Raw genomic sequence first — 20,320 nt, 5'->3', positions numbered from 1 at the left:
GGGGGACAAGTCAACAGAGTAAGTCCAGCACTAGATTTGGTAGCCTCACACAGTATAAGGTGGCTATACCGAACAAAAAGGGACCAACCCAGATATCCTGTTCTGATGTTTGTTGCCCCGAGCCACTCTTATGTAATGCCACTGGTAAAATGTAGCAGTCGCACTTTTAAAAGTAAGGACACATTAAACCAATGTTGTTTTCAATGTAATGCCTCGAGTAATATAAATCAATGGCACTTTTTTCCATGTCCTGCTAAATTTCCCATTAAGATAAGTTGGTTCTTTTCGTTAGAAATACAACTGTCCTGGTCTGCCTACTCTCCCGTGCCCAAAGTAATGTCATATTTAACGGTTGTCATAGTTAATCCTAACGCCCACACTAATATCTAGCAATGCCACTGCTTTAGAAATTTCTACTGTCCTTGTAGGATTTCCATTCAGATAAGGAACATGCTTCTTTTCATTTGATGCATGTTTCATCACTTGTTAGTCACCCTCCTTTCCACCTTTTTGTGCAAACAGAGATATACATTTCATGCTCGATCTTAGTTGAACTGCACAAATGATATCCAAATTATAGTTGAGCATTCCAGGAGCTTCACAACCAACCTTGATGTTGCTCAATTTTATTGCAACTAATGAAGAAGAAGCTCTGTGGGTTTCATTTTCTGATGGAAACGAAACCGGGGCTGGAGCCCTTTCCTAAAAAAAATTGAAGAAGAAGCTGCTAGCTCATGGGACGTTGCTTCATTTTAGGTGAACTGCACCAAAAGGTCCCATGAATTGAATCATCCATGTTGGTGACTGAAAGAGCCAGCTTGAGCATCCCAGTCTAAGCACCCCCGGCCTCCATCCTTGCGACGCATGGTACACCTCGTTTGACACCTGCTCGACCCTAGTGTCACTGATAAAATGAAGTAATAATGCAGTTAAAATAGAGCGAGTGTCATCTCTACCATTTCATTTCCAATGTAGATAAAGAAAGTGCTTCTCTTTGTTAATATGTTTCATCAACTAGTCCCATTGTTAATGTTTAAGCGTTTCTGCAAACTGGGGTGCTTAATTTTAGTTTATCTGTACAAAAATAGAGATTTGAATGTCTCAAGGCGCCTCCTTGTACTACCGCTGTACACTGATGTTCATCACTGGCAGAAGGTGTATCTGGGAGACTTGGGACGATGTCCAGTATGAGGCGTACCGTATGAGGCATCGCAGGGCCCATCTCGCCCTCGCACCATGGAATACTATGATACTATCGCAATATTTTCTTCTATTTATTTTGTGTTTCATCAACTAGTGCCACCATAATGTAATCATGCTTTTTCATTATCTGTGCAAACAGGGTTATTCAGCTACATTTTGGTGGAACTGCACAAATGTACGTATGGAACCGGCATATATGCAGAGTGTGAGGTGTGCCAAGTAAAAATTACCGACACCAACCATGGTGCATGCACGCATTGGCATCCACCACCACCAGTGGGATGTGTGGTGCTCTCTGTGGACGGATCTTTCTCGGCAGCAAATCCTCTAACCAAATACTAGTAGCTTATATTGGCAGTTTTCTAGGGAGTACTCTTTTCTGAAAGAAACACCAATCTATTTTTCTTTATTTGTACACTGTGTCACAACTTTGACCCAAAGGTCTAGAGCTATTTTAGGGTGATTGGCGTATTACTCGGAGAATGATTGTAAGCATGATTTTCATTAGCTGTCACACTCATTGTAAGCATGTGCAGGTGGAAGATTAGGTTAGTGCGAAGCTTACCTTAAACCCTACCGCCGCCATTGAAACGAGGCGAGCATCGAGGGAACCGTGGAGAACGGCGGGGAAGCGACGTCGCGCCATCCGGCCTCCTCTTGCGGTGGGAGAACGAATACTCCTCTGGCCCCGGCTGGCTCTGCACCCTCACGAACGGCACACCATACTCGATCGATTCGTTATCCTCTCGGTGCTTGACCTTCGACCTATACGCCCACCACCTCCGCCTAACTGTCTCCTCAGGCTAATCTGTCTGCTCCATCGCCCATAGGAGATACTCGATGAACTCGGAGGACTGCAGCGTGACTGCCGCCGAGGAGTACATGTACATCGCCGCCCTCATCACCGCCGTCTCGCTCTTTCACATACATTGCCACATGGCCCGCACCGTCCTCAAAATCTCCCACTCATTGTCAAACCAAGTAAGGATCTCCTTCAACCTGGCTAACTTTGCCTGGCCGCCGCCGGCGATCTACTTGATTTTCTACTGCATCCTCTCCATAGATGTCCTTCTGAGTGGTCCGGTGCTAGCTTTGGAAGGTTGGATGAGAGATGTTGGTCTTTCAATAGAGAAGAGGGAGAGGCGAGACGGTGGTTTTGGAATGGAGATGATGGAGAGGAGAGGAGGTGGTTTTGCAATGGAGAAGATCAGAAGAGGGAGAGGCGAGACAGTGGTTTTGGAATGGAGATGATGGAGAGGAGAGGAGGTGGTTTTGCAATGGAGAAGAGGGAGAGGAGCGTGCAGCAGCGATTTAGGATTAGACGAGAGGGCCGGCGTGCTGTAACTGGATAAAATCAAAATCAATTTACCCTTCAATTAAGAAAGCGACCCCACATTAACTAGTCTCCCTTTTATTCTGGGTCATAATTGACCATCATTTTCGCACATAAAATATATGTTATACGTTGCAAAAATAATATAATTTGATAGTACATTCAGATACGAACCAAACGATACAATTTTTGGTGACATGCATTCACATTATGCTTGTCAAATACAGTATGTGGTCAAACTTTGACCCAAAATACGCAAAACAACAAAAAATACTTCCAAGACCAGTGCCGCTCTTCCGCTCTTCTCCTCTTAAACCACCGTTGCTCCTCTCCTGTTCCAATCTAAATCCAGCACCGCTCCTCTCCTCTTCCAATTCAAAACCACCGCCCCTCCTCTCCTGTGCCAGTCCAAAACCAGCATCGCTCCTCTCCCGTTCTAATCCAAAACCAGCGCTACTCCTCTCCTCTTCCATTCAAAAACCACCGCCAGCGAGTGAAGGTGGTGTGGAGAAGAAGATCGATGAAGGAGTACGACCGATACGTGAGGATCACAGATGGCGACCCTGTGAAGCTAGCTAGGATGTTGGATATACAGTCTTGGTTTGACAACAAGGACCAACTAGCGGTGACAGCGACATCCATGGCCAAATATCTGCAACAAAATGAAAAGGCAGCGATACTCCCGGAGGGAGTCGCGTCCATAGAGCTGCTCCTCTGGGCCATGGAGCAAACAGATTCACCGAATCCGATCGTGAGGGAGCGGTGGTGGGAGTATCGATCCCAGATGGAGTATCCACCAGCGATTGAAGGATCGAGCATCTATAGGGTGCCGTTTGTGAGGGTGTCCTGTCAGAGCGAGCCGGTGGAGTCTTTGTCGACCGAACCCAACTGCAAGAGGAGAAAAGCAGTTGGCCCGACGATGCTTCCCCGCCATCGTCTCCCTTGCCGTTCACATCGTCTCACGGGGCGGCTGTCTGCCGCCGAGGAATAGGAGGGGACTGCCCCCCCAGCCCAATAGTCGGGCAGGTTGTGAATTGTTAGGAGGAGCTTAGGGTTGTCAGTATTTGCAGGTTGTGAATTGTGTTTTGTGTTGTGTATTTTGAGAGTACTTTCAGATATGAATGTCTTTTGAATTTCAGATTTGCAGTATTGAGCATATGAATTATTTTATGAATTCTAGAGATCTATTTTTAGCACTTAAAAAATGTAGTTTCATAGGAGTATAAAAGTGCAGACAATGTGATTCTCAGAGAAGAAACTGCAAGTTTCAGTTTCAGATAAGAAATTGCAAGTTCAGTTTCAGATAAGAAACTGCAACTTTCAGAGGTAGAGCATTTATATTAACATGGCCTTTTTAAGCAGGGTTAACATCATGTTGGAAGTTTTATTCATGGTCAAAAATGGAACTACCAGCCAGTTAACATCATGCTGGTCAACATTCATGCATAGCACATCTTCATATGATGCACAGTCAAAATGCCCACACAATGTCGAGTGTGCAAAACACAGAGAAAAAACGAGGGACGAAGTTTTGGAAAGTGTTGGACGTGGTTTTGGGCTGCCCCGTCTAGGCTTTCATTTTTAACATGCGCAGCCCACGACCTCGGATGGGAGGTCCATAGGCCTGTTTGTATTTTCTTGAGGGCCATCATGTATCGACCGGCCTATGGACCTCCCATCCGAGGTTTATTTTTCCTGAATATCGGCAGCCCAATTTATGTATTTTTTTGAAGAAAACGCAGAGGTCTGTTCTATTTTTCGATATAAGAATAGGAACGCCAGGTCCAACTTATGTTTCCCTTCTAACTATATTATATATATTTAAATTATTTTATATGTTATTATATATTAATTTTATTTTCAACATATATTTAACAGATACTTACATATGTAAGAAAACAATATCCCACATCTTATTAACTTATAAAAATATTTTCTTAACAATAAAATCCTGCATTATTTTGGCACAAAATCCTAGTGATTGTGTACAAAAAACTTGGTAAGATTTAAGGACGAATGTAATAAAATCACTTATTATTTAAATATATTTATAACAAAATGCTCAACCCCTTTTTTTATAACATTGCTGGCCCAACCCAACATTATAATTAGAATCAGCCCAGCAAATTCATGTATTTCGAGAAAGTGAAAATGGCCTGTAATATTTTAGGAAATAAAATAAATGGGCCGCATGGACGCTACATAATTTGTTCACCCAGCCCAGCTAATGGTTGTAATTCAAAAAAAAGATCAAATTGATTGTAAATTCTACCGTGCAAAAACAAGACTGTAAATTCTGAAAAAATGGGTTGAATACGTGCCACATTTTTGGAGGCTGAAATGTGGGCCAATAGGTCAAAGCCAACGCAAGTTGTTGTCAATTTAGTCAACAAATGGTTCTGACATGTTAGCGGTTGGATTTACATCCAACGACCGACATCCATCTTCAATCTCTAGTCTTCTTCCTCCAGCGCCGCCGGGACCACCTCCCGCCTCCTGCTGCTGGTAGCTCTGCTTAGCACGCTTTGCTATGAAGCACTACTCCAGCGTTCGCCAGCCATCCCTCCACCCCTCCACACCTCCTGTTCTTCTCCATCGACTGCCGAACCACACCGCACTAGAACCAGTTAACCCTCATACACCTCTCCGTCTGCGACTCTACTCCCACGTCTTCCCATCTCCAGCTCGTTGCTGTCCGGGGCCTCACTGTCGTCCACCACCTTGGATGCCCTCGGGGCAGCGTAGTCAACATGGTCAAAGAACGACACCATCGGAAGTAGATTGTGCGTGGAGAGGCTGACAACAGGGTCCACGGCCGCACACAAGGAAATGCCTCCTTATTACGCGCAAAATAATGATTCCTCCACCTGACATCTGGGACCCACCGGAAGGGCCTCTATATTTCATGAAAAAAACGTGCCCCCTGCTGACAGGTCGGACCCACCAGCTATCTTCGCATGCAAGGAAGTGTCTCCTTATTACGCACAAAAATGAATACTCACCCTGCCAGCTGGAACCCAGCATAGTGGGACGCTGACTTGTGGGCCTACCAAGTTGACGGGGACGGAGGGCTTTGTCAACTGAGTCAATATGAATGATTCTAGCTCCTGTTACCATACGATGTTCATCCAACGGCCATAGTGCTTCTTCAACCTCTGGTCTTCTTGCTCTAGCCGCCCAAACCAGCGTCGGTCGTGCCGCATGCTCCTGCCTCCCATGGCCGGTTGTGATGCCACGGAGGCCTCGCCGCCCCCTACTACTCCCACTGCTGGCCAGGCCATCCCTCTACTCACCCACACCCCATATTATTCTGCGGCGACACCAGCCTCACACCGAAGCCGGACCAGTGAACCCTCGTACTCCTCTTCGCGTGGGCATCCACTGCTGCGGCTTCCCCGGCTCCGCATCGTGCCCTTCCTAGGCCTCGCCGTCGTCCACCGCCGTGGTGCTCTCGGCACGGTGTGGTCAATGTGGTCAATGACCGAATTCCATTGGAAGAGTAGTGTACGTGGAGAGGCTAACAGCTGGGTCCACAGCAGCCGCAAGGAAGTGCCTCCTTACTACGCGGAAAATAATTATTCCTCCACCTGATAGAAGGGACCCACCGACGGGCCACCGTATTTCATGAAAAAACATTTCCCCCCTGACTGCTGGGACCTACCAGCTACATCTTCGCACGCAAGGAAGTGCGTCCATATTACGGGCAAAAAAATGATTCGCCCCCTGACTGCTGGGACCCACCAGCTACATCTTCGCACGCAAGGAAGTGCATCCGGGCAAAAAAAAACGATTCGCCCCCTGACTGCTGGGACACCAGCTACATCTTCGCACGCAAGGAATTGCCTAACGGTCGGGACCCACCTGGTCAAAGCGTACGTAGCGTTGTCATTCTGGTCACGAACGTGTACGTACATATTGGTCGATGTAGAGGCGCGCACGTGTCGTAGTAGAGGCGCGAACGTGTCGTAGTAGAGGCGCGCACGTAGCATGTACACGTACGTACAGCGGCTAGGGTGCAAGAAAGAAAATACGGCGGGGTCTCGAACGCCTACTCGCACATACGTACGGCCAGGGCTCGTGTACATGGCTGGGTCGGAGCGGAGAAACAACGTCATCATCGTGTTCATGGGGAGGCAACGGAATGCGTCGTGTTCATGGGGAGGCAACAGAATGCGTCGTGTTCATCGGGAGGCAACGGAACGCGTGGGAGCCAATCGGCTGGGTCAGAACGGAATGCGTCGTCGTGTTCCTTGGGAGGGCTTGGATGGAACAGACGATGGAAACGAGGCTGGCGTACCGTAGAACAGAGCAAACGGCCTTGTGTTCAACCGGCCACATTCAAAATGGGATCCTGTTCATCGGGAGGGGTCTGGCGTACCGCAAAACGGAGGAACACCTCCTACAGTCAAAACGGGGGTCCTGTTGATTGGGAGGGGTGTGGCATACCGCAAAACGGACGAAACGGACCTCCTACGGTCGAAACGGGGGTCCTGTTGATCGGGAAGGGTGTGGCGTACCGCCAAACGGACGAAACAGACTTGTGTTGGAGCGCTATGGTCGAAACAGGGGTCCTGTTGATCGGGAGGGGTGTGGCGTACCGCAAAACGGACGAAACGGACTTGTGTTGGAGTGCTACAGTCGAAATGGGGTTCCTGTTCATCGGGAGGGGTGTGGCGTACCGCAAAATGGGACTCCATGAGATACTGTTCATCTCCACCGTTGACCTCCTCCAGCCACCACAGGCTACCGTCAACCTCCTCCAGCCTCCATGGGCTCCTGTTCATCCAGCCTCCACCGCGCGCTACTCCATAGGCTACTGTGCAACCACCCCTCCACGGGCACCCTTCCACCGTCTACTGTTCATCCAGCCCTCCACGGGGTCGTCCTGTTCATCCAGCCCTCCACCCCACGGGGTCCTGTTCATCCAGAGGCAACGCCACCGCTCACTGTTCATCCCCCCCCTCTCTGCAACGCTCACTGTTCATCCAGAGAGGCAGCATCGATCAGCTTCAGTTAGCAGCAGTAGTGAAGGAATCGCTCGATCTGGTTAAGTTAACAGCCATCGATCAATCGCACGGGTTTAGTAACGCGTAGCCTGCAGTGCAATCGCTCGGGTTCAGTTAGAGCCCAACGCCTCGCTCGGGTTCTATTGGGGATATAACTACTAGGTATGACCCGCCAAAAAGGAGCCGGGTTATACCTACAAGCATTCCTGAAGACAGAAGCTCAAGCTTGAAGATGGTGGTTTAGTAAATGCCCAAAGGCCCAGAGGTGACTTAAGGCCCATAGTGTTAAACCGCCTTATTCATGCAACTTGTACTGTAAGGCAAGAAATATTAAGAGACCGAGCCGGATACAGTCTATAAGCCGGCCGGGACTCTGTAGAGCCGCTGGGTGTCAACCTCAGTATATAAAGGGACGACCCGGCGGCAGTTCAGGGTACAAAACAATAACTCAAGAGCTAGGTCAAGCGATTCTGCCTCCTGGTTATCGAGACATACATAATCCCAATCACAACTAGACGTAGGGTTTACCTTCATCGTAAGGGGCCGAACTAGTATAAACCTCTCGTGTGTCTTGTCCTGATTAACCCCTTCAAGCTTCCTAGTTGCGATGGCTCCACGACTAAGTCCTTCCACTAGGACATTTGACATGACAATTCCACGACAGTTGGCGCCCACCGTGGGGCCAGTGCATGGTGGATTTGAGTTCTTGAAGGGTAGCTTCGAAGGGCTCAAGGGATACGCTGTGGGCCGGATGACCAAGAGTCGTCGCGGCAAGCTCTACACTGACAATGCAGGCTGGGCCCCCGAGGCCGTCTCAATTGAGTATGGGTATCGGGTCTCCTTCGGCGGAATCCACATCTTCATCGGCAAGATCGGCGAGCCGGGCCCTGAGCCGGACATCTACACCGACCTCGTCGAAGCGGCTCAGCGTGCGAGACCCGCACGGGCTTTGCCGACTGTGAAGCGTGCCTTCGTGGGATGCATCCACGGAGGGCTCTCTGAAGGATCTGCCTCTGATGGTGAGGCGGCCATCTACTCTGACGGTGAGTCATCCACAGGTGAGATGGATTCGTTGTACCAAGGATGGCGGGCTTGGGGGCTGTTCCAATGGCAGCAGTATTCCGGATTGTCTAGAGCCGCCGAGCAGGTTCGGGATCTTCATGGACGGCACCCAACCCATCCAAGACTCTGCAATTGCAACAGCCGTAACTTCTGGGTCAGTGGCAGCCGAGGCAGGAGGCCCTGTGCGTTCACCGGCCCAGGTGTTAATAGATCTCACCGACAAGCTGACCACCCTGTTAACCGCCGTAGTCAGCCCGGTGGATCAAGCTAGCCATGATGCGGAAGTGGCACAATTAAAGTTGGATATGGCGCAAGCTAAGGAAGACCTGGCAGCAGAAGTTGTTAGGATAACCGCAGAGGGGGCGGCTCTAGATGTTCAGGCTCAGCAGATCCAGGCGCACGCTTTCCGGCTTACACAAGACCAGACTGCGGCTAATGAGGTCATGAGGAGAAGGTATCAGAAGACCCAGTCTCGACTTCCCCCGGTTTATGACCCTCGGAACCTTTTTAACACGCCAGGAGCAGGGCCCAGTAACCCGCCGTGGCTTACCCCGCAGACAGGCAACCCGCCATGGCTCCCTCCGCACACAGGAACGGACCATGTTGCGACACCTGGGGACGGAGCACCGTTTCGGTCACCAGTGATGGGACCTCCCCGTGTGAACATGGCGCCGCCTTAGTACGTACCAACACCCCCGGGTCATTACTCCACCCCGTTGGAAAACATGATAGCAGCAGCAACCCGATTGGCGGCTCTCCCAATTGATGGCGACTCTCCGACTGTATTTGAAACCCGCCGGGTTAGGGAACTTCTTCAGACGGCCTTAGTACAGCAGGAGGCGTACTCATACAGCCGAGACAGGATCCACTCCACCCCTCGTCCGAGCCGAAGCCCGAGTTATAGAAGGCACATGGACTCGGCGGCCGTATCAAGCAATGTTAGATGCCGCGACCAGCCAGCTGGAGGTAACCCACCGCGTCATGAGGTCGTTCATTTGGTAGATCAAGAGAGACTGCGGCAAGATACTGAACGGGCGGTTCAGCAGGCGGCTGAGCAAGGGGCTCAGTTGACGGCTTATCAGCCGTATCCGGCTTATCCGGCGACTTCTGTTGAGGCATGTATAGCCACCCGAACTGGAGGAGTCCCGTGTCTAGTGCCGGCTCTACGTAACAAGCGGTTGCCCAAAGATTTTAAAGGACCAAGGAAGGTGCCGAATTACACAGCCGACTTGCAGCCCGGGGCATGGATTGAGAGTTACGAGATGGCCATGGAGCTATTTGAGGTTACTGACGTAGCGATGGCTAAGTACTTCACCATGATGTCGGATGGAAGTGCCCGCACCTGGTTGAAAGGCCTACCACCTAATTCAATCAGTTCATGGGCGGAGTTGAAGGCCCGGTTCATCCAGAACTTCAAAGGCACGTGCAAGCAGCCCATGTCGATCGTGGATCTGACGAATTGTAAGCAGGAAGAGGGTGATTCTACAACCCATTGGGTACGTCGGGTTAAGGCCATAATACATTCATCTGACAAGATGGATGCTGGCTCCGCCGTCCTAATGTTGGAGAAGAATTGCCGTTTCTTACCTTTCAAACAAAAGCTGGGGCAGCTCAAACGGGAGTGAAATGATATGGGAATGCTGATGGCGCCTCTGGTCAAGTACGCCGATTCTGATAGTACCAAGGATCCCGAGTTTGATGATGATAAGGCAGGGAAGGGAAAGAGGAATGGCAACGGCAAGGGCTCTCAGCATAACCCGGCAAATCAAGGAGGTAACAAACGTAAGGCTGACGGTAGCTTGGATTTTGTGGCTAACACCAATGCATAGGGTCATAACCAGCGGCGCAAGGGAAGGTCACCTCCTCGGTCCGGCGGGTCAGGACCCATACTTGAGTAGTTGTTGAATGAACCTTGTCTGAGACACGGTACTAAGGAGAAGCCGGCTACACATTTGTGGAAGGACTGCGCGATTATGAAGGCGTTCAAGAATTCCAACATGTTTGACGGGAACAATGGCCCGGGCGGCTCAGGTGGTGGCGGTTTTCATGGCTCGGGCGGCGGGTCAAGTCCCAATTTTCAAAATTCCCAGGGAAACCAGGGTGGATATAACCAACAGGCTGGCCAGGGCATTCAGCAGCAGCAGCAATGTGGATACCAGAGCAATCCAAAGCAGTCAAACAGTGGGCAATAACATGTGTTTATCACTAGTTTATGTAAACGGGACCAGAAGCTTCATAAGAGGGCTGTGAACGCGGTTGAGCTAGCAATCCCTCGTTATTTGAGGTGGTCTGAACAGCCTATCATATGGAGTAGAGAGGATCACCCTCCCCAGGTTGACAATCCGGGTCACTTAGCCCTGGTCGTGGCCCCTCAAGTGGGTGGATACAAGTTCACCAAGGTGTTGATGGATGGAGGCAGCAGCATCAATATCCTTTATTATGAGACCTTCGGTCGCATGGGGCTGACTGATAAGAGCCTTAAGAAGTCCAACACTATTTTCCATGGAGTTGTGCCTGGTAAGTCGGCGTATCCGGTAGGCAAGACAGAGTTGGAGGTAGCATTTGGGGATGAATATGATTCCAGAGCCGAGAAACTAACGTTTGAAGTAGTTCAGATCAAGAGCCCGTATCATGCTCTATTTGGGCGGCCGGCTTACGCCAAGTTCATGGCATGGCCGTGTTATGTGTACTTGTAGCTCAAGATGCCGGGTCATAAGGGAACCATTACGGTGCACGGGAGCCGCAAGGTGGCCCTGGAATGTGAAGAGGGCGACGTAGCTTATGCTGAGTCGGTCTACGCGATGGAAGAGTTAAAATTCTCCAAGGACAATGTTGACCCGACGGATATGACATCTTTGAAGAAGCCAACTACAGAGCATGAGCCGGTCATGAAATTTCAGTCGGCGGAGGAGACTAAGCTTGTCGATTTTGTACCAGGCGATTCATCCAAGCAGTTCAGTATCAGTGCTAATTTGGATCCCAAATAGGAAGGCGCGCTCATCGAGTTCATCCGTGAGAATCGGGACATTTTTGCATGGAAGCCATCTGACATGCTGGGTGTACCGAGAGAACTTTCTGAGCACACCCTTAATATCAATCCAAAGTTTAAGCCGGTCAAGTAATTTCTTCGGTGGTTTAATTAGGAGAGAAGGAAAGCTATTGGTGAGGAAGTGGCCCGGCTCTTGGCGGCTGGGTTCATCATTGAGGTGTTTCATCCAGAGTGGCTGGCTAACCCGGTGATTGTTCTTAAGAAAAACGGCACTTGGCGTATGTGTGTGGATTACACGGACTTAAACAAAGTTTGTCCTGCTGATCCTTTTGCTCTCCCTCGTATTGATCAGATCATCGATGCTACGGTGGGTTGCGAGCGTTTGAGCTTTCTGGATGCTTACTCTGGTTATCATCAGATCAAGATGGTTGTTAAGGACCAGGAGAAGACGGTGTTCATTAGTCCGTTTGGAGCCTTCTGCTATGTTTCAATGCCTTTTGGGCTCAAGAGTGCCCACGCGACTTACCAGCGATGCGTACAGAATTGTCTTCATGATCAGATCGGACGCAATGTTCATGCTTACGTGGATGACATAGTGGTTAAGTCCAGAGAGAAAGAAACCTTGATTGATGATCTCAAGGAAACCTTTGATAGTCTCCGGGTTTACAAGATGATGCTTAACCAGGCTAAGTGTCTTTTTGGTGTGCCAGCAGGCAAGATTTTGGGCTTTCTGGTTTCTAACAAAGGCATCGAAGCTAACCCAGAGAAAATCAAAGCCATTACCTCTCTGTCTAAGCCGGCATGTATCAATGATGTTCAGCGTTTGGCAGGGTCGTATTGCCGCTTTAAGTCAGTTTATAAGTCGGTTAGGGGAGAAGGCTATACCGCTGTATCAGATGATGAAGAAGACGGATAGCTTTACTTGGAGTGACGCTGCCAATACTGCCTTTGAAGATCTGAAGAGACAGTTGGCTGAGCCGCCGGTTCTTGCTGCTCCCATTGACAAGGAACCCTTGTTACTGTATGTGGCTGCTAACACTTGATACTGTATGTGGCTGCTAACACGCCTGCTGCCAATGTAGCTATTGTGGTGGAATGCAAGGAGGCTGGCAAGGAGCACCCGGTTCAACGGCCGGTTTATTACATCAGTGAGGTACTGATTGAGTCCAAGCAGCGATATCCGCATTGGCAGAAGCTTGTCTATGGGGTTTTCATGGCCAGCCGGAAACTTAAGCAATATTTCTTGGGCCACCCTATCACTGTGGTTAGTTCTACCCCTTTGGGGGATATCATTCAGAACAGAGAGGCCACAGGGCGAGTCGCCAAATGGGCCATTGAGCTTGGGCCTCATGGTTTAAAATATGTGCCATGCACAGCTATTAAATCTCAAGTGCTGGTGGATTTCATCAATGATTGGACAGAGCTGCAGATTCCTTAGGAAAAGCCGGACAATACTTATTGGACAATTCAGTTTGATGGGTCTAGGCAATTGGAAGGCTCGGGGGCTGGAGTTATTTTGGCTTCCCCTTGGGGTGATAAGTTTTGTTATGTACTCCGATTGACGTTTCCTTGTACTAACAATGCAGCTAAGTATGAAGCCTTGCTCCATGGTCTCCGGGTGGCTAAAGAGATGAATTTAAGCCGGGTAAGGTGCTTCGGTGACTCAGATCTAGTGGCTAAGCAAGTACCAGGCAAGTGGGATTCAAAGGATCCTCTCATGGCGGCTTATCACCGGGAGGTTGATGCAATTGCGGGGCACTTCAAAGGTTATGAGGTGGAGCACATTGATCGTAGAAGGAACGAGGCAGCTGACACTTTAAGCCGACTGGGATCTCAGCGTAAGCCGGTGCCGCCTAATACTTTTTTGGATGTTTTGCATAACCCTTCTGTCAGGCTACCAACAGAGGAAGATTTGGCTGTTCCTGACCCTGAAGCGCAGTTGGTGGGGGCTCTTCATATCATCCCACACTGGACGGTGCCGTATCTGGCTTATATGACACGGGGCGAATAGCTTGAGGATGATACTTTGGCTAGGCAGATAACCCGGCGGTCCTGTCCATGACGATTGTCAATGGCGAGTTACATCATCGCAGTGTTACAGGAGCTTTCCAGCGTTGCATCTCTCCTGAAGAAGGCCAAGAAATTCTCCGTGAGATTCATGAAGGAGATTGCGGTCAGGGTCAAAATCCCTCGTGGCTAAGGCTTTTCGTCATGGGTTTTATTGGCTGTCAGCTCATGCTGACACAGTGGATCTGGTCAGTAAATGTGACGGATGTTAGAAGTTCTCGAGACGGGCTCATGTGCCGGCTTAAGAGTTGAGGATGATTCCAATTACTTGGTCGTTCGCAGTCTGGGGGCTTGACATGGTTGGACCTTTCAAGAGATCCAAAGATAAAAAGACTCACCTCTTGGTGGCAGTTGATAAGTTCACAAAGTGGGTCGAGGCAGAGCCGGTCAGTAAGTGTGATACAGCCAGGGCTGTTCAATTCATGAAGACGGTGATATTTCGTTTTGCTTTTCCACACAGCATTATAACTGACAATGGCACTAATCTGTCTAACGGCTCCATGGAGGAGTTCTATCAACGTGAGCATATCCAGCTTGATGTTTCATCAGTGGCTCACCCTCAGTCTAATGGTCAAGCCGAGTGAGCCAATCAAGAGATTCTGAAAGGCATTAAGCCCCGGCTTTTTGTCCTCTTGCAACGGACGCCGGGTTGTTGGGTTGAGGAGTTACCTTCTGTGTTATGGAGCATCAACACTACTACTAACAGATCTATGGGTTATACGGATTATGTGGAGGAAGAGAATGAAAAAGCACGCCAGGATGCTCTTGATCTGTTAGATGAACATCGGGACTTGGCGGCAGCTCGCTCGGCGATTTATCAACAGGACTTGCGCCGTTACCACAGCCGCCGAGTTAAGTCCAGATCTTTTCAGGAAGGTGATTTAGTGCTCCGGCTCATCCAGGATCAAACTGATGCTCACAAGTTGTCCCCACCTTGGGAAGGGCCATTTGTGGTCAGCAAGAACTTGAACAACGGGTCATATTACCTTATTGACGTTCGAGAGCACAAAGACTCACGTAAGTCGGAAGAGGAGACCCGGAGGCCATGGAATATTGCTCATCTCCGGCCCTACTACACTTGAGCCATAGGCTCCACTGATGTATATATTTTGCCAATGTATATATTATGATAAATAATAAAGCAGGACCTCTGTCCTTTTTCCCTTCTCACAAGGTAAATTTTTCATTGTCATTGTCGTCATTTTCTCACATGGTCGCTCGGGGGCGGGTCATATTTGATCCGGCTCAACCCGTTCTGATCCGGCTTACGATCGTATTCGAATCTAGCTGTTAAAACTCATGATCACTAGGGGGCTTCCTGTTCAAACATAGGTCGTATTCGAACCAAAGAGAACACAGCTGTCAATACCCTTTTGATTGGCACACTGCCGAGCTCACTTGGGGGCTTCTTGATCGTATTCGAGTCATAGCTTAACCCCATTTGGGAACCGACTTTGATCGTATTCGAATCAGAGTCGTTAAAAAACTCTCAGGGTCATTAGGGGGCTTCCTGTTCAAACATAGGTCGTATTCGAACCAAAGAGAACACAGCTGTCGGTACCCTCTTGATCGGCGCAATGCCAATGCCATTGGGGGCTACATGATCGTATTCGAATCCTAGTTTAAACCCCTCTGGGACGGTTCACTGATCGAATTAGTAGCCTTGCCATTGTTATTTCTCCTTTTGGTTTAAGTTATCTTTGGAAGCCCCATTGTTTGACTTAAGATTTTTCCTAAGGCTTACAAATATAAATATAATGTCTGTAGCCCGGTTCAATATCGACTGATGAGTCGCCAACCCATAAGTATCGATGTACTTTCTGGGTATCCAAATATTGGATCTTCCTCCTTACGGGCCGGGTCATATGAACCGGTGGGGCTAGTGGTAAATTTTATTATAGTTGTGTCTTTATCAACCAGATAATCTATGATTATTTTGATAACATATTTTGACCTGCCTAGCAGTTTATTTAAAGGACAATTTTTCAAAAATGATCAACTATGTGCATAAATACAGCAAGGCGGCTTAAGAATGTTAAGCATCAAAACATGCACGATGGCACGGCCATAACAGAGTTATCTCTATCCTATTACAAGACTCATTAAATCTAAATAATTTGCATTGTTTTTACATCAGGTAATGAGCCGCCATCAAAAGTTCACCTTCAGGATTGGTCGGAAGTGTCTGGTTTAGCCCTCTCCACGCTTGCGCTTTGCTCCTTTTCCTGGAAGGTTGATGATGACCAGTCAATGTTGTTTAAGGCTTCAAATTCTGCTTCATCATCAACAAGACCAGCCGGGTCAATTTCAGGAGCAAAGGTATGCTTACGAATTGGGGGAATCAGACTGGTCACGTCATATTGAGGTGTCGGAATTCTTCGATTTTGTTCATCGTAACCCGCCTAGTACTTGGTAAGATCTACCTCAGTAGCTATCAGAGTCACCACAGGGCGTATCTCTTTGACACAGGCAAGAAAATCTGCGTCCTCAAATGGCGTTATCGGCGTTCTGGGAATGGGGGTCCCCTGACTTGCCTCGCGGGGTGGACGGCAGGAAGCTTCCTCAGGAGCAGCCTCCTCAGGCAGGCTCGCGAGGAGGCGGAGAGATCAAGGCAGGGTACCTCCCGAGGAGCCCATGACACAAGCCATGATGATCGAAGACCAAGCGGGCGCCAGGCGGGCGCCGGCCTGCGCAGTGTCCTTGTTTCCCCTTCGGTGCAAAGGGGGCAAGCACAGGCCAAGGCATCAGGCAAAGGTTACTGTTTCGGTGCAACAAGACCAAGACTAGCAGAACGGCAAGATGGAGGTCATGGTGGAGCCCAGGACGGCGTCACCGTCAGAGCCTTTGGCAGCCGAAGACCAACTTTAGTCAGGATAAGTGTACTAGATGTTCCCCTTCAAAATGGCCAATTGTTGGCGCCCTTCCCGCTCATTTTTTGGGAAGAGGCCCAGGGCCTCCCTCTATAAATAGGACTAGCCACCACAGAGTAGGGGGGCATCAGATCTAGAGAATAGATCGACCAGAGGGAGAGAGAAGCGACTGAACTCACCCTAGCAGTTCATCGCACCAGCTCAAGAACAACCCCTCGCGAGGCTGTTCTGCCTTTGTACTGTTCATCATCAGCCCCTGAGGCAATCCACCACACCACACACTGGAGTAGGGTATTACACCACAATGGTGGCCTGAACCAGTATAAATTTCGTGTCCTTTGTGTGTTCTTCCTTCTAGCCTAGATCCTTTGCGAGACTTCAACACGTGAGCTGGTAGGGGAAAGATCTTCATGCGCATCCCAGAGTTCGAACCTCAAGGGTCTGCCGGAACCCAAAATCCGACATTTGGCGCGCCAGGTAGGGGTGCACCGGAATCCTTCTTCTGTCGCCTCGCGTTTCGTCGCCTCGCCGCCCTGATGTCAAGCGACCCGACTGCCAAAGCCAACCGCTGGGCGGCGTGGCCCGTCCACGCCGTGCTGCCGGCCCAGGGCGACCTCAACCTTGCGCCTCAGGCAGCTCGCGCTTCGCAGGGCGCTGCAGGGCGCGGGCGACGCGGCCAAACCCCGCCTGCCCTCACACCACGACAGGTGCGGTCAGCAGCAAGAGCTTCGAACCACACCGCGGCCACAACGCCGCAGACCCGACGAGAGCAGGCGAACTCTAGGGCCGCGCTCACGGTGGCCCGAGAGCTGCTACGGTGCCAGCTGCTGGAGGGCGGCCATGACGTGTTGCTGGAGCGAGTAGCCGAATTCTTGGACGCGGCCGCCTCGGGAGCGCCTCCATTCTGCGTCCAGCTGCCACCCCAGGTCCAGGGCGGGCCGTATGTTGGCCCATACGTGCCCACGCAACTCCGAGCAGACTCCAGGCCCTACTCAACGCCAACCCGACCGTCAGCACCGGGCGCCAAGTTGCGCCGGCCCCATCTCTGGCCGGAGAAGGAGTGCATGCTGCGGCCTTCGGCCTCGGCGGGCCACCGTGCCATCACCCTCAAGACAACGCTCCAGGCCGGACTGCGTGGCATGTCGGGCACTACGGCGAGAACCACGGGGCGGTGGTCCCTGAAGCTTATGTGCCCCACATGGTGGATCGATAGTGCGCATTGGAAGAAGACCATGGCTCGTTCCTCGGGCCAGGCTGGGGCGAGGAGCCACCAGAAGCTGAGCTCTTTCAAGAGCCCCAAGAGGGCCTCGACGGCTGCGCCGGCGGCGGCAACTATCTGGTAGCACTAATTCCTCAGGAGCAAGCTTATGCTAACCATGGGTTGCAGGAGGTATAGGTCGCCGCGGCAAATGGCTGCCCCAATGCTGCAGCCTCTTACCCCTCGGGAGGAGGGCACCAGGGGCTGCAGGAGAGGGGCTGAGATCCGTGTTCGTCCCCGCGGCGCTCGGTGCAAGGCGTTCTCCGGAGATAGGCCCTCTGCCGGGGAGGTGCCACAGGGCCTGCCCCGGCAGAGGACCTGGGGTCGTTGGGGGAACCACTAGCGACCGCTCTACCCCATTGGCATCGTCCTTGGTTTCCGGTCGCCGTCAATGGTGGTAGAGTGTGGCGCAAGGCGGGGCCCTCGTCTGGCGATATGAAGCAAGGTCGGTACCTGTGAAGAACGATCAGTGCCTGTGAAGCTCACCGCCCCGTGACACTCTCATGTAATAATGAGTGGGGTTGTACACGCCCCGGAGTCTCCGGAGAGCCGCCATCGGGCCTCAGGGGCTCCCGCCCACGCCAGTGGCAGCACTTAGCTCCACGCTGGTGAGAAGACATCGAAGACTAGACTAGGTGCCGGACGCGACTTTTTGCTTTTTGCCTTTCCCTCTGTTGACAAGTTTCTTTGATTTGAATTTAAGTTGGATTTGAGCTTGAGACTTGCGTGTGTCTGGGGAAGGGCTGCTTAGTCTTGTTTGAGCAATCTCTCGTGTTCTTGTTTCGGCTTTGCGTCCAAGTTAGCGTCAGCTGCCTCCCCTCGCGAGCTGGGCCAAGCCAAGCACGTCTACAATCCAGACCGCTGTCGCCGCACCCTCTCCGGAGGTTCTCATCGCAGGATCAATGGGATCACCCAGAAGATACTCGAGGCGTTGCGGCCCCCACAGGCCCGCTCGAGATGCGTCGGGGTCAAAAGGTAAACAGGTTAGCTAACCCATCACTGGGCTAGTAGCTAAGCTCACACGCAGTGTTATGCTTACAAGGATATCGATCGCAAACCTTTACATGAGGGGCTTCCCCTCCCAAAATGCTCTTACAGTCTTCAAGGCCGAGCCCGAACCTTCTTCACGCAGGGTAAATAGCGGTGACGTACGATCAATCGGACATATCACTCGCTGCGTCATCTGGGGCGCCTCCAGAGGCGTCGCTGGCGTTGCTGGCATCATCACCATAATCACCAACACCTCCGCCAACGCCAGGCACGTCCACCATACCGCCTTCATCGGCGGCCACGATCACGCCATCATCATCAGATGCGAAGGCCCTGACGAGGGCATCCACGTTGTCCTCCACCCATTACGCCAGGTCGCCCTGGATGGCTATGGGCACAGGTGCAATGGTGGCATCAAAATTGAAGTGGGGATCCTTGTCCTGCAGATAGCTGAAGACACGGGAGAAGGCACGCCCGAGCAAGGCTCGGCTCCTCTCCTCGACGATCCAATGAGACCTCTCGGAGCGGTTCTCCAGAAGCGTCACCACGTCAGTGAAATAGTGGAGGTTGCCGGCATAGTTGGTCTCATGGGGCACCTCGGCAGCCGCCTCGCAAATGTTGCCCAGGGCCGTGTTAGCCCGTTCCCTGAGCGTTCGGAGCATGGGGGCACGCTCATGCTCCAGAACCCGCCTCTGACAGATCTCGTCCTCATTCTGTCGTGCGATGGCCTCGGCGCCATCAACCCTCTATCGGAGGAGAAGCAGCTCGGCACGGGAAGAGGCCAGCTCCGCCTACGCTGCGCCAAGGCGGCTATGGAGGAGTTCGCACCCCGCGTCACTTTGGCCAGTTTGGCCCTGAGGGCCGCGGTCCTACCCTCAGCTTCGGCCCTGATCAGCTCCAACCTCGCTTCGTATTGGCGCCCGAGATCCGAGCGAGCTTCCGCCATGTGGCGGTCGACCTCTTCCTGGGCTCGGGCTTCACGTGCGGCGACGTCATACTCCGCCTGAGCCATCAAGCGCTCCCTCGTCTCCAACCTCTCAAGGTCAAGGTTGCGCTCGGCGGCCTCTAGCGTCAGCGCTTCCTCGCACTTCTGGAGCTCCGCTTGGTCGACGGAAGCCTCCTTCAGCGACACAAGGGCCGCCTGGTGCAGTTCCGCTTGCTGCTACAGAGAGTTGCTCTAGGCCTGGAGCTCCCACACACGCTCCTCCGCATCCTTGCGTCGTCGGTGTGCTTCCCGGGCCTCCTCAACAGCTTGAGAGCAGGCCTCTCGCGAGGCCGCCAGCGACGCTTCAGCCTTCGCGTTGTCAACGTCACGCTGATGACACGCAAGGGCAACGGCTACCTTCAGCTTGCGCCTCTCCTCAGCGAGGCGCAAGCCTTTGGCCTCGAGGCGTGCATCCTCGCCAGCAAGCTCCGCCCCGATCCGGCTCACTGCTTCCGCCGCCCCTGGAGGAATTCTTGGCGAAGGGTGCGGCGCTCGCGAGCACACCTGAGTACGTCTTCCGCATCACCCTCCGCCACTGGCGAATGCAGAGGGTACTG

Source organism: Triticum dicoccoides, chromosome 3B (genome assembly GCF_002162155.2).
Source record: "Triticum dicoccoides isolate Atlit2015 ecotype Zavitan chromosome 3B, WEW_v2.0, whole genome shotgun sequence".
NCBI lineage: Eukaryota > Viridiplantae > Streptophyta > Magnoliopsida > Poales > Poaceae > Triticum > Triticum dicoccoides.
This window is presented reverse-complemented; position numbering follows the sequence as displayed.